This window comes from Tachyglossus aculeatus, chromosome 1 (assembly GCF_015852505.1).
Source record: "Tachyglossus aculeatus isolate mTacAcu1 chromosome 1, mTacAcu1.pri, whole genome shotgun sequence".
Lineage (NCBI taxonomy): Eukaryota > Metazoa > Chordata > Mammalia > Monotremata > Tachyglossidae > Tachyglossus > Tachyglossus aculeatus.
Window position 1 is genome coordinate 146,817,727 of NC_052066.1, and position 13,697 is coordinate 146,831,423.

Here is a 13,697-nt window from a genome sequence, read left to right on the forward strand (position 1 = left end):
CTTCTGCGTGGTGGGCTTGAGGCGGGGTTTTAGAGCGCTGGCTCAGGGTTTTAAGGATTAAATTGGAAGGACCCCAGATTACACGGTATTGTGGTTTCCCAATAGAGCTGGAGGGGATGTGTCTGGACCTGTGAGAGAAATGGAGTCACTCAGGGCTTCTTCCTGAGGCAACAGGTTCCTGTAATCCGAAAAGGCAAAGCCATTCCAGTCCTGCCTAGACGGGAAATCTTCTAGACTGTGAGCCCCTTCCTTCCTCTCCCCCTCGTCCCCCTCTCCATCCCCCCCATCTTACCTCCTTCCCTTCCCCACAGCACCTGTATATATGTTTGTACATATTTATTACTCTATTTACTTATTTATTTATTTTACTTGTACATATCTATTCTATTTATTCTATTTTGTTAGTATGTTTGGTTTGGTTTTCTGTCTTCCCCCTTTTAGACCGTGAGCCCACTGTTGGGTAGGGACTGTCTCTATATGTTGCCAACTTGTACTTCCCAAGCACTTAGTCCAGTGCTCTGCACACAGTAAGCGCTCAATAAATACGATTGATTGATTGATTGATTGATTGAGCCCACTGTTGGGTAGGGACCTGTATATATGTTTGTACATATTTATTACTCTATTTATTTTACTTGTACATATCTATTCTATTTATTCTATTTTGTTAGTATGTGTGGTTTTGTTCTCTGTCTCCCCCTTTTAGACTGTGAGCCCACTGTTGGGTAGGGATTGTCTCTATACGTTGCCAACTTGTACTTCCCAAACACTTAGTCCAGTGCTCTGCACACAGTAAGTGCTCAATAAATACGATTGATTGATTGATTGATTGATTGAGCCCACTGTTGGGTAGGGACTGTCTGTCTATGTTGCCAACTTGTACTTCCCAAGCGCTCAGTCCAGTGCTCTGCACACAGTAAGCGCTCAATAAATACGATTGATTGATTGATTGATTGATTGAAATCTCCTCACCTCCCCAAAATCTGACTCATCCCATTGCAGCCTCGTCTAGCCAGCCAAGCAAGCCCTAATGGAGCCCCAGACTTTGGCATCTGAGCCCAGTCCCGGTGCGAAGGGGACAGGAAAAGACGCCAGGGCCAAACCGGGAGCGGGGAGGTTCTGGTGCTGCTGTGCATGTTTGGTGACTGTGAGCCCACTGTTGGGTAGGGACTGTCTCTATATGTTGCCAATTTGTACTTCCCAAGCGCTTAGTACCGTGCTCTGCACGTAGTAAGCGCTCAATAAATACGATTGATGATGATGGTGACTTTGTTCAAGCTGGTCATGGCAGCGGGCAGCGTGGGGGCTCTTCCGGACCCCTCACGCAATCACAGAATCCCTCACGGGCTTGGACAGAGCTGCCCTGAACCTTAGTGTATTTTAGTATTGCAGTGAAAATGGGTCGAGTTTGGGCCTAAAATTTCCCCAGAGTGTGACTGGGTGACAGGGACTCTATTACTCTATTATCATTATTATTATTATTATTATTATTATTACTATTATTATTATTACTCTATTTATTTATTTATTTGTACATATCTGTTCTATTTATTTTATTTTGTTAGTATGTTTGGTTTTGTTCTCTGTCTCCCCCTTTTAGACTGTGAGCCCACTGTTGGGTAGGGACTGTCTCTATATGTTGCCAACTTGTACTTCCCAAGCGCTTAGTACAGTGCTCTGCACATAGTAGGCGCTCAATAAATACGATTGATGATGATGATGATGACTGTGACTAACCTTTCATTCATTCATTCATTCAATCGTATTTATTGAGCGCTTACTGGGCGCAAAGCAATGTACGAAGCGCTTGGGAGAGTACAGTATAACAACAGATAGCCACAACGAGCCATCGTTCCTGCCACGCTTGGGAGAGTACAGTATAACAACAAATAGATACATTCCTGCTACACCGAGCTCATGGTCTAGAGGGGAAGACAGACGTTAATATAAATAAATAAATAGATAAATAAATAAATTACAGATATATAATAATAATAATGGCATTTGTTAAGAGCTTACTATGTGCAAAGCACTGTTCTAAGCACTGGGGGGATACAAGGTGATCAGGTTGTCCCACATGGGGCTCACAGTCAATCCCCACTTTACAGATGAGGTAACTGAGGCTCAGAGAAGTTAAGTGACTTGCCCAAGGTCACACAGCAGACACGTGGCGGGGCCGGGATTCGAACCCATGACCTCTGACTCCAAAGCCCAGGCTCTTTCCACGGAGCCCCGCTGCTGTGGGGATGGGAGGGAGGGTGAATGAAGGAACAAGTAAGAATGGTCCAGAAGGGAGTGGGAGAAGAGGAAAGGAGGGAGGAGTAGTCAGGGAGGGCAAATACCACAGTAATAATAATAATATTTATTATTATCATTATTTTTATCATTATTATTGCATATAGCCCAGAATACATCTACCTATTTATTGCCCGGTAACGAACCCTAAGAACGCAGGAGGTGGGTTGCTGTACTAGCAAACAATAGTAATCAATCAATCAATCAATCGTATTTAGTGAGCGCTTACTGTGTGCAGAGCACTGTACTAAGCGCTTGGGAAGTACAAGTTGGCAACTTATAGAGACAGTCCCTACCCAACAGTGGGCTCACAGTCTAACCACAGCGTGGCTTGGTGGCAAGGGACCGGTCTTGGGAGTCAGAGGTCATGGGTTCTAATCCCGGCTCCGCCACTTGTCAGCTGTGTGACTTTGGGCAAGTCACTTCACTTTTCTGTGCCTCAGTTCCCTCATCTGGAAAATGGGGGATGAAGACTGTGAGCCCCACGTGGGATGACCTGATTCAGTTGTATTTATGGAGCACTTACGGTGTGCGGAGCACTGTGCGCTTGGGAAAGTACACGCTACCTTGGATCCATCCCAGCGCTTGGCACCTAGTGAACGCTTAATAAATACCATCGTTATTATTATTATTATTATCATCAGGATGGCGTTCGTTAAGCGCTTAATTGGTGCCGAGCACTGTAGAAGGTGTTGGGGGAGATTGAAGGAAATCACCGTTGCAGGTCGAATTGTTTGATAATAGTAATATTTGTTAAGCGCTTACTGTGTGCCAAGCACTGTTCTAAGCGCTGGGGTAAATCCAAGATAATCAGGTTGTCCCATGTGGGGCTCACAGTCTTCATCCCCCATTTTATTAATAATAATAATCATTATTATTATGGCATTTGTTAAGCACTTACTATGTGCCAAGCACTGTTCTAAGCGCTGGGGTAAATCCAAGCTAATCAGGTTGTCCCATGTGGGGCTCACAGGCTTCATTCCCCATTTTATTAATAATAATAATTATTATTATGGCATTTGTTAAGCGCTTACTATGTGCCAAGCACTGTTCTAAACGCTGGGGTAAATCCAAGATAATCAGGTTGTCCCATGTGGGGCTCACAGTCTTCATCCCCCATTTTATTAATAATAATAATTATTATTATTATTATGGTATTTGTTAAGCGCTTACTATGTGCCAAGCACTGTTCTAAGCGCTGGGGTAGGTACAGGGTAATTAGGTTGTCCCATGTGGGCCTCACAGTCTTAATCCCCATTCATTCATTCAATCGTATTTATTGAGCACTTACTACTACTAATAATAACGGTGGAATTTATTAAGCGCTTACTATGTGCTGTTCTAAGCGCTGAACTGTGTGCAGAGCACTGTACTAAGCACTTGGGAAGTGCAAGTCGGCAACAATTTTACAATTGTTTTACCATTTCACCCCATTTTACAGATGAGGTCACTGAGGCCCAGAGAAGTGAAGTGACTGGTCCAAAGTCACCCAGCTGATAAGTGGCGGAGCCGGGATTAGAACCCATGACCTTCTAACTCCCCGGCCGGGGCTCTTTCCAATGAGCCACACTGCTTCTCTGATCCCTGCTCCACCAACTGTCAGCTGTGTGACTCTGGGCAAGTCACTTCACTTCTCTGGGCCTCAGTTTCCTCATCTGTAAAACGGGGATGAAGACTGTGAGCCCCCCGTGGGACAACCTCATCACCTCGTATCCTCCCCAGCGCTTAGAACAGTGCTTGCCACATAGTAAGCGCTTAATAAACGATGATGATGGTGGTATTTGTTAAGCGCTTACTATGTGCAAAGCACTGTTCTAAGCGCTGGGGAGGCTACAAGGAGAAGCAGCATGGCTCAGTGGTAAGAGCCTGGGCTTTGGAGTCAGAGGTCATGGGTTCAAATCCCGACTCCACCAACTGTCAGCTGTGTGACTTTGGGCAAGTCACTTCACTTCTCTGGGCCTCAGTCACCTCATCTGTAAAATGGGGATTAAAACTGTAAGGCCCCACGTGGGACAACCTGATGACCTTGTAACCTCCCCAGCGCTTAGAACAGTGCTTTGCACATAGTAAGCGCTTAACAAATACCATTATTATTAGCAAGTTGTCCCACGGGGGGCCCACAGTTTTAATCCCCATTTTTCAGGTGAGGTAGCTGAGGCCCAGAGAAGTGAGGTGACTCGCCCCAAGTCACACAGCTGACACAGTTGGCGGAGGTGGGATTTGAACCCATGACCTCTGACTCCAAAGCCCGGGCTCTTTCCACTGCGCCACGCTGGCATCATTATTTCTGTTATTCTAGAGAAAGCCAGGGTGGGGGGAGTAGACTGTGAGCCCGCTGTTGGGTAGGGACCGTCTCTATATGTTGCCAACTTGTACTTTCCAAGCGCTTAGTACAGTGCTCTGCACACAGTAAGCGCTCAATAAATACGATTGAATGAATGAATGGGAGGAAAAACCTGCAAGGCGAGTGTCCTCCGGCACCTGACGGACGGACGGACAAGATGGGGGGAAGTTTAGAGAAGCAGCGTGGCTCAGTGAAAAGAGCCCGGGCTTTGGAGTCCGAGGTCATGGGTTCAAATCCCGCCTCTGCCAATTGTCAGCCGTGTGACTCTGGGCAAGTCACTTCACTTCTCTGGGCCTCAGTTCCCTCACCTGTAAAATGGGGATTAAGACTGTGAGTCTCCACCGTGGGACAACCTGATCACCTTGTAACCTCCGCAGCGCTTAGAACAGTGCTTTGCACATAGCAAGCGTTTAATCATCATCATCAATCGTATTTATTGAGCGCTTACTGTGCGCAGAGCACTGTACTAACCGCTTGGGAAGTACAAGTTGGCAACATAATAAGGCGTGGCTCTGTGAAAAGCAGCGTGGCTCAGTGGAAAGAGCCCGGGCTTTGGAGTCAGAGGTCATGGGTTCGAATCCTGACGCCCCCACATGTCTGCTGGGTGACCTTGGGTAAGTCACTTAACTTCTCTGAGCCTCAGTTCCCTCATCTGTAAAATGGGGATTAAATCTGTGAGCCCCATGTGGGACAACCTCATTGCCTTGTATCCCCCCGGCTCTTAGAACAGTGCTTTGCACATAGTAAGCGCTTAACAAATGCCATTATTATATATTATTATTATTATAAATGCCACCATTAGAGAAGAGAAGCAGTAGGGAAGCAGCGTGGCTCAGTGGAAAAGAGCCCGGGCTTTGGAGTCAGAGGTCATGGGTTCAAATCCCAGCTCTGCCAATTGTCAGCTGTGTGACTTTGGGCAAGTCACTTCACTTCTCTGGGCCTCAGTTCCCTCATCTGTAAAATGGGGATTCAGCCTGTGAGCCCCCCCCCCCCCCCCCCCGCCATGGGACAACCTGATCACCTTGTAACCTCCCCAGCGCTTAGAACAGTGTTTTGCACATAGTAAGAGCTTAATAAATGCCATCATTATTATTGTCATTAAGAAGCAGCGTGGCTCAGTGGAAAGAGCACGGGCTTTGGAGTCAGAGGTCGTGTGTTCGAATCCTGCCTCCGCCATATTCATTCATTTATTCAATCGTATTTTTTGTGTGCTTGCTGTGTGCAAAGCACTGTATTAAGCACTTGGGAAGTACAAGTCTGCTGTGTGACTTTGGGCGAGTCACTTGACTTCTCTGTGCCTCCGTTACCTCATCTGTAAAATGGGGGTGAAGACTGTGAGCCCCACGTGGGACAACCTGATGACCCTGTATCCATCCCAGCGCTTAGAACAGTGCTTGGCACATAGTAAGCGCCTAACAAATGCCATTATTATATATTATTATTATTATTATTATAAATGCCAACAAGAGAAGCAGCGTGGCTCAGTGGGAAAGAGCACGGGCTTTGGAGTCAGAGGTCATGGGTTCAAATCCCGGCTCTGCCACTTGTCAGCTGTGTGACTTTGGGCAAGTCACTTAACTTCTCTGTGCCTCAGTTCCCTCATCTGTAAAATGGGGATGAAGACTGTGAGCCCCACGTGGGACAACCTCATCACCTTGTATCCCCCCAGCGCTTAGAACAGTGCTTTGCACATAGTGAGCGCTTAATAAATGCCATTATTATTATTATTATTATTAAGTGTTTTCCCCGGGAGGCCGTCGGGGCCACGCCCACTCCGAAGCCACGCCCACTCCGAAGGCGCGCCCAATCGGAAGCCGCGCCCACGCCCACTCCTGGGCCACGCCCACTCCAGGGGCGTGCCCAATCAGGAGACACGCGCACTCCGAGGCCACGCCCACTCCGGGGCCGCGCCCAATCAGGAGCCGCGCCCATTCCGAAGGCGCGTCCAATCGGGAGTCGCGCCTACCAGAAGCCACGCCCACTCCAAAGGCGCGTCCAATAGGGAGACACGCCCACTCCGGGGGGGGCGTGCCCAATCAGGAGACCCGCGCACACTCCGAGGCCACGCCCACTCCGGGCCGCGCCCAATCGGGAGCCGCGCCCACTCCGAAGGCGCGTCCAATCGGGAGCCGCGCCCACGCCCACTCCGAGGCCACGCCCACTCCGGGGCGTGCCCAATCAGGGACCCGCGCATTCCACGCCCACTCCGGGACCGCGCCCAATCGGGAGCCGCGCCCTCCCCGAAGCCACACCCACTCCGAAGGGGCGTCCAATCAGGAGCCGCGCCCACTCCGCGGCCACGCCCACCGTCGTAGCCCCGCCCACCCCGCGGCCTGTGATGTAACAATGCTGCAGGGCCCGTCCCCCGCCCGTTGGCCAATGGGCAGCGGCGGGATCCCCTGCGGGAGCCAATCAGCGGCCGCTGGACAGTTCCGCGGTCCTGACCGAGGCTGCGGTGCGCCGGCCGATAAAAGGGGGGGCGGCCGAGGCCGCCGTGGGAGGTTCCTTTCCTTCTCTTTCTCCCCCTTTTTCTCCCCCTTTTTCTCCCCCTTTTTCTCCCCCTTTTTCTCCCCCTTTTTCTCCCCCTTTTTCTCCCCCTTTTTCTCCCCCTTTTTCTCCCCCTTTTTCTCCCCCTTTTTCTCCTCCTTTTTCTCCTCCTTTTTCTCCTCCTTCTGTCCTCTCCCTTTCCCGATCCCGGTGCCACTGCAGGAGAATCAGGAGAGCCCGCAGCAGCCTTCCCCGGGTATAGGTGAGTGACAGCCGGGGACTCCCTGCGGGCCAGGGGCTCCCTGTGTATATGTAAATAAATAATAATAATAATGATGATGGCATTTATTAAGCGCTTACTAGGTGCAAAGCACTGTTCTAAGCGCTGGGGAGGTGACAAGGTGATTCGGTTGTCCCACGGTGGGGGGCTCACAGTCTTCATCCCCATTTTACAGGTGAGGGAACTGAGGCCCAGAGAAGTGAAGTGACTTGCCCAAAGTCACACAGGCTGACAGTTGGCGGAGCTGGGATTTGAACCCATGACCTCTGACTCCAAATAATAATAATAATGATGGAATTTATTAAGCGCTTACTATGCGCAAAGCACTGTTCTAAGCGCTGGGGAGGTGACAGGGTGATCAGGTTGTCCCCCGGGGGGCTCACAGTTTTCATCCCCATTTTACAGATGAGGGAACTGAGGCCCAGAGAAGTGAAGTGACTAGCACAAAGTCACACATCTGACAATTGGCGGAGCTGGGATTTGAACCCATGACTTCTGACTCCAAATAATAACAATAATGGTGGCATTTATTAAGGACTTACTAGGTCCAAAGCACTGTTCTAAGCGCTGGGGAGGTGACAAGGTGATCAGGTTGTCCCCTGGGGGGCTCTCCAGTTTTCATCCCCATTTTACAGATGAGGGAACTGAGGCCCAGAGAAGTGAAGTGACTAGCACAAAGTCACACATCTGACAATTGGCGGAGCTGGGATTTGAACCCACGACTTCTGACTCCAAATAATAACAATAATGGTGGTATTTATTAACCACTTACTAGGTGCAAAGCCCTGTTCTATGCGCTGGGGAGGGGACAAGGTGATCAGGTTGTCCCACGGTGGGGGCTCACAGTCTTAATCCCCATTTTACAGGTGAGGGAACTGAGGCCCAGAGAAGTGAAGTGACTTGCCCAAAGTCACACAGCTGACAATTGGCGGAGCTGGGATTTGAACCCATGACCTCTGACTCCAAATAATAATAATAATAATCATGGTGGCATTGATTAAGCGCTTACTATGCGCAAAGCAGTGTTCTAAGCGCTGGGGAGGTGACAAGGTGATCAGGTTGTCCCACGGTGGGGGCTCACAGTCTTAATCCCCATTTTACAGGTGAGGGAACTGAGGCCCAGAGAAGTGAAGTGACTTGCCCAAAGTCAAACAGCTGACAATTGGCGGAGCTGGGATTTGAACCCATGACCTCTGACTCCAAATAATAATAATAATAATCATGGTGACATTGATTAAGCGCTTACTATGCGCAAAGCAGTGTTCTAAGCGCTGGGGAGGTGACAAGGTGATCAGGTTGTCCCCCGGGGGGCTCTCCAGTTTTCATCCCCATTTTACAGATGAGGGAACTGAGGCCCAGAGAAGTGAAGTGACTAGCACAAAGTCACACAGCTGACAATTGGCGGAGCTGGGATTTGAACCCATGACCTCGGACTCCAAAGCCCGGGCTCTTTCCACTGAGCCGTGCTGCTTCTCTGATATGTGTGTGTGTTTGTGTGTGTGTGTGTGTGTGTGTGCGCGCCCCCCCCCCCCCCCCGCGTGGGAGCCCAGGATTCCCCCCCTCCCACAACACACCATTAATAATAACAATTGTAATAATAATAATAGCATTTGTTAAGCGCTTACTATGTGCGAAGCACTGTTCTAACAACAATAATAATAATGGCATTTGTTAAGCGCTTACTATATGCGAAGCACTGTTCTAACGACAATAATAATAATGGTATTTGTTAAGTGCTTACTATGTGCGAAGCACAGTTCTAACAATAATAATAATAATGGCATTTGTTAAGTGCTTACTATGTGCAATGCACTGTTCTAACAATAATAATAATGGCATTTGTTAAGCGCTGACTATGTGTGAAGCACTGTTCTAACAATAATAATAATAATAATGGCATTTGAAAAGCGCTTACTATGTGCGAAGCACTGTTCTAACAATAATAATAATAATAATGGCATTTGAAAAGCGCTTACTATGTGCGAAGCACTGTTATAACAATAATAATAATAATAATGGTATTTGTTAAGCGCTTACTATGTGCGAAGCACTATTCTAACAATAATAATAATAATAATAATGGCATTTGTTAAGCGCTTACTATGTGCGAAGCACTGTTCTAACAATAATGATAATAATAATGGTATTTGTTAAGCGCTTACTATGTGTGAAGCACAGTTCTAACAATAATAATAATAACGGCATTTGTTAAGCGCTTACTATGTGCGAAGCACTATTCTAACAATAATAATAATAATAATAATGGCATTTGTTAAGCGCTGACTATGTGCGAAGCACTGTTCTAACAATAATAATAATAATGGCATTTGTTAAGCGCTTACTATGTGCGAAGCACTGTTCTAACAATAATAATAATAACGGCATTTGTTAAGCGCTTACTATGTGCGAAGCACTGTTCTAACAATAATAATAATAACGGCATTTGTTAAGCGCTTACTATGTGCGAAGCACTGTTCTAACAATAATAATAATAATAATGACATTTGTTAAGCGCTTCCTATGTGTGAAGCACTGTTCTATCAATAATAATAATAACAGCATTTGTTAAACGCTTACTATGTGCGAAGCACTGTTCTAAGCGCTGGGGGGGGGGATCCAAGGTGATCACGTTGTCCCACTTAGGACTCCCAGTCTTCATCCCCATTTTACAGATGAGGGAACTGAGGCCCGGAGAAGTGAAGTGACTCGCCCAAAGTCACCCAGCAGATGAGTGGTGGAGTCGGGATTAGAACCCACAACCTCTGACTCCCAAACCCGGGCTTTAATTCTATTTGTGAGCCCACTGTTGGGTAGGGACTGTCTCTATATGTTGCCAATTTGTACTTCCCAAGCGCTTAGTACAGTGCTCTGCACATAGTAAGCGCTCAATAAATACGATTGATGATGATGATGATTTGTTCTGACGATTTTGACCCCTGTCTACATATTTTGTTTTGTTGTCCGTCTCCCCCTTCTCGACTGTGAGCCCGCTGTTGGGTAGGGACCGTCTCTAGATTTTGCCGACTTGTACTTCCCAAGCGCTTAGTACAGTGTTCCGCACACAGTAAGCGCTCAGTAAGTACGATTGAATGAATGAATGAATGAGCCACACTGCTTCTCTATTCAATTCAGTCGTATTGATTGAGTGCTTACTCTGCGCAGAGTGCTGTACTAAGAGCTTGGAAAGTACAGTACAATCAATCAATCAATCAATCAATCGTATTTATTGAGCACTTACTGTGTGCAGAGCACTGTACTAAGCGCTTGGGAAGTTCAAGTTGGCAACATAGAGAGACAGTCCCTACCCGACAGTGGGTTCACAGTCTAAAAGGGGGAAAGTACAGCAATAAAGAGAGACAATCCCTGCCCCACAATGGGCGCACAGTCTAGAAGAGGGGAGACAGGCATCAAAACAAGTAAACAGGCAGTAGTGTAAATAAATAGAATTATATATATATATATATATATATACACACACACACACACATATACGTATATATGTATGTATATATATACACACACATATGTATATATGTATGTATATATATACACACACATATGTATATATGTATGTATATATATACATATACGTATATATGTATTATATATATACACACACATATATGTATATATGTATGTATATATATATACACATATATGTGTGTGTGTGTATATATATATATATAATATAATATATATATATATAATATATATATATATATATAATTATGGTATTTGTTAAGCACTTACTATGTGCCAAGCACTGTTTTAAGCGCTGGGGTAGATACAAGCTAAGCAGGTTGTCCCACGTGGGGCTCACAGTCCTCGTCCCCATTTTACAGATGAGGGAACTGAGGCCCAGAGAAGCTAAGTGACTTGCCCAAAGTCACACAGCTGAGAAGTGGCAGAGCCAGGATTAGAATCCACAACCTCTGACTCCCAAGCCCGGGCTCTTTCCACTAAGCCATGCACATCAAAACAAGTAAACAGGCAGCAATATGAATAAATAAATTAGATATATACACACATCAAAACAAGTAAACAGGCAGCAGTATAAATAAAAAGAATTAGATGTATGCACACACATCAAAACAAGTAAACAGGCAGCAATATAAATCAATAGAATTAGATGTATACACACACATCAAAACAAGTAAACAGGCGGCAATATAAGTAAATAGAATTACATATATACACACATCAAAACAAGTAAACAGGCAGCAATATAAATCAGTAGAATTAGATGTATACACACACATCAAAACAAGTGAACAGGTAGCAATATAAATAGAATTAGATGTGTACACACACATCAAAACAAGTGAACAGGTAGCAATATAAATAAATAGAATTAGATATATACACACATATCAAAACAAGTAAACAGGTAGCAATATAAGTAAATAGAATTAGACATATACACACACATCAAAACAAGTAAACAGGCAGCAATATAAATCAATAGAATTAGATGTATACATACACATCAAAACAAGTAAACAGGCAGCAATATAAATAAATAGAATTAGATGTATACATACACATCAAAACAAGTAAACAGGCAGCAATATAAATAAATAGAATTAGATGTATACATACACATCAAAACAAGTAAACAGGCAGCAATATAAATAAATAGAATTATATACACACATCAAAACAAGTAAACAGGTAGAAATATAAATAAATAGAATTAGATGTATACATACTCATCAAAACAAGTAAACAGGCAGCAATATAAATCAGTAGAATTAGATGTATACATACACATCAAAACAAGTGAACAGGTAGCAATATAAATAAATAGAATTAGATATATACACACACATCAAAACAAGTGAACAGGTAGAACTATAAAGAAATAGAGTTAGATATATACACACACATCAAAACAAGTAAACAGGCAGCAATATAAATCAATAGAATTAGATGTATACATACACATTAAAACAAGTAAACAGGCAGCAATATAAATCAATAGAATTAGATGTATACATACACATCAAAACAAGTAAACAGGCAGCAATATAAATAAATAGAATTAGAGCTATGGACATATAGACATAAGTGCCATGAGGCGGGGAAAGGGTGGAAGAGGAAAGGGAGCGAGTCGAGGTGACCCGGAAGGGAGGAACAGGGGGTTTAGTGTGGCCCTCTCCCTTCAATGCTTAGAAGAGTGCTTATGTAGTAGGCGCTTAACAATAATAATGATAATAATGATGGTATTGGTTAAGCGCTTACTATGTGACAAGCACTGTTCTAAGCACTGAGCATTGTTCTAAGTGCTGAATATCATTATTATTATTATTCCCCAGCTCCGGGGCTGCAGGACGATCCCCACATACGTGTCCCATGAACACTCACACGGGTGCACACACATGAACACAGAGACATCCCCTTCCCCACTTTATCCCATAGACCCCCTGCCCCCTCCCCGTACCCCCCTCCAACGTTTCCTCTCCTTCGTTGCCTCCCCTTGGCCTGGGCCGGAGACCCCCAGGGTGGATGAGGATGGTGTTGGTTAAGCGCTTATTACGTGTCAAGCACTGTTCTCTTCGACCACTGAACGCCAGGTAGACCTGAACGTATGGAGACAGGGTGAAGATGATTTCCAGCGCTTAGAACAGTGCTTTGCACATAGTAAGCGCTTAATAAATGCTATCATTATCATTATTATTATTATTCTAAGCGCTGGGGTAGCTTCAAAGGAATCAGGGGGGCTCTCAGAGACGCTGGAGTCTCTGGTGAGGCCTGGTTGCCGTCCGGTGTCGAGGGTTTTTTTGCCTGCCTGTGGCAATCAATCAATCAATCAATCACATTTATTGAGCACTTACTGTGTGCAGAGCACTGTACTAAGCGCTTGGGAAGTACAAGTTGGCAACATACAGAGACAGTCCCTACCCAACAGTGGGCTCACAGTCTAAAAGGGGGGGGCAAGCAACATAAGTGGCCTTTCTTCTGTCGGGCCCAACCGTGGGGCCTAGTTCTGCCATCACAGGATACAATCTGTGTCCCCCATGGGGCTCACAGTCTTCATCCCCATTTTACAGATGAGGAAACTGAAACCCAGAGAAACTCGGTGACCCGCCCAAGGTCACACAGCAGATAAATGGCAGAAGCGGGATTAGAACCCATGACCTTCTGACTGCCAGGCCTGTGCTATATTTACTATGCCGTGCTACTTCTCTGAGGCCAGAGCGGTCCCACCCAAGACCCCCATCTCTCCCTCAGGGGAGGAGGGGCTCCCCAGTTGCCCGCAGAAGGAGCCAGACAGGCCTGAGGAGGGTCCGG